The 1,875-nt window shown below is 46.2% G+C and overlaps 1 long non-coding RNA gene across 1 annotated transcript; it reads right to left on the bottom strand.

Moving 5' to 3' along the window:
* Positions 1 to 86: 86 nt before the first annotated feature.
* On the bottom strand, positions 87 to 943 carry LOC123177567 (uncharacterized). Its single transcript, XR_006488995.1, has 3 exons — positions 808 to 943; positions 588 to 631; positions 87 to 224 (listed from the first exon to the last, which is right to left on the bottom strand). It is a non-coding gene; the product is annotated as an uncharacterized lncRNA (long non-coding RNA).
* Positions 944 to 1,875: the final 932 nt, after the last annotated feature.

Raw genomic sequence — 1,875 nt, 5'->3', positions numbered from 1 at the left:
AATAATTTCAGCTTGTAAATCCCATAAATTTCTCAAAAAACATAATAAGTAAACATGAATATGCTCTTACTTGTTCCAACATCAAGAAATAAGGATTGGGCGCATATTGGCTACATCCCTGTCGGGCATCGTGGCCTCGTATTGGAAATATTTGCTTCTGTGCTTTCAATCTATCAGGTGTTCCAAGCGCCTACTGGATGTCGTTTGTGTGTGTATGTGAGCATCTAAAAAAAAGTCAATCGTTCATCATGTTAAAGGAGAAGAACAATTATTCTATCGAAGAACATCAGCACATAATCCAACTTGATCTTAAGTCCATGTCCTGGACACCAAATCCATTGAGTACACATAATTAAAATATGCAAATTGATTGAGCTATAATAGTTTTGATGTATTTTTATAGTTCTGTAGTTCTGCTAAAAGCAAGTTGGAAACTATTATTAGCAAAAGATTTCAGCACCTACTCAATGTTTATATCCGAAATTTAAGCATCCAGTTTGTTAGACAAAAAAAAATGCAAGCAACATCATGAACGACTCTCCATAAGTTAATTATCCCAGATGAATTAGACTGTACAACAAGCTCACCTTTGAAAACAAATTAGACCTGGCCTGATACACCAAAGAAGAACCTGAAAAAAAAATGAAGTTCAACTCCTCATAAGCATAACATCAAACACGTTGTGGGCAGAATCTGAACAGAAGCACACATTTATTTGGAAATAATGCAGTTACTGATCTGAGAGAGGGAGAGGAGCAGCACCACGCCATGACCAACAGTACAAAGGGAGATGTGAGGTAGCCCTACCTGTTGCAGTGTGTGCGTAGCAAGTCACCAGATAGCAGTAGCACAGCGTGCGTGCATCAGACATGAGAGAGCGAGAGAGCTGCACGCATTCAAGGGAACCCGAGGAACGCCATGTCGTCTCTCAGGCGGAATGCGGACCCCCTGAACGCGAACGCCGAGAAGCACTCCGTGCTTTATTAGTAGGGAAAGATTAGGTAAAGATAAAGATATTGTACGTATTCACGTATTGTTGTGACTCCGGCCGCCCGGAAAATTGGCGGTGCTCGAGCTCGGACCAAACCGTGATCCTCACGCAACGTCCATACTATATCTCCCAATTGGAGTCCGTGTCCACCTCCACCTCCCTCTCCCCGTCGGCCCGTTCGATCGATCCTTCATAAGCAACAAGAGAAGAGGCAGCAGCGAGGAACGAACCAAGCAGCTGATTGATCGATTCATCGAAGAAGGTGGTCATGGACCGACTGCTACCCGATGTAGTGCTCGCGGACGTCCTCGGCCGTCTCCCGCAGCGAAGTCTCGCCGTTTCGCGCGCCGTCTGCAAGTGTTTGCGCGACATCATCGACGATCTCAGCCTGCTACGTGCGGACCTGCTCCCGCTGTCGCTAGGCAAGATCTTCACCAACTTCAAGGCCATGGAACTCTCGGAATTCTTCTATCCCGTCAACGACCCGACGGCAATCTCACGCAGCTGCCTCCTTGGTATAATTGACGACCACTGTAATGGCCTTGTCTTGATTAAATACATTGACCACTTTGTGATGAATCCTATCACACGACAATGGGTGCTTTTGCCCCCGCCGCCGCCCCCGTCGACGGAGATGAAGGACTTCTACCAAAACGGGGCCAAGTATCTTGTGTTTGATCCCACTGTCGCGCCAGACTATGAGGTCTTCTTGATTCCCCATGTTCCAGGGAGAGATACGTTGGGTCTTTTGTCGCTGGAATTGGAATGGCCACCATCGCCATTTATCTTGTCAGTTTATTCATCAACAAGTAAGCATTGGGAGCAGAGGCCCTTTGTTCGGAAAGGGGACGCCATAGGGTCTATTGGTCATATTCTACAAAGTG

Source organism: Triticum aestivum, unplaced genomic scaffold (genome assembly GCF_018294505.1).
Source record: "Triticum aestivum cultivar Chinese Spring unplaced genomic scaffold, IWGSC CS RefSeq v2.1 scaffold163483, whole genome shotgun sequence".
Taxonomy (NCBI): Eukaryota; Viridiplantae; Streptophyta; class Magnoliopsida; order Poales; family Poaceae; genus Triticum; species Triticum aestivum.
This window is presented reverse-complemented; position numbering and strand designations above follow the sequence as displayed.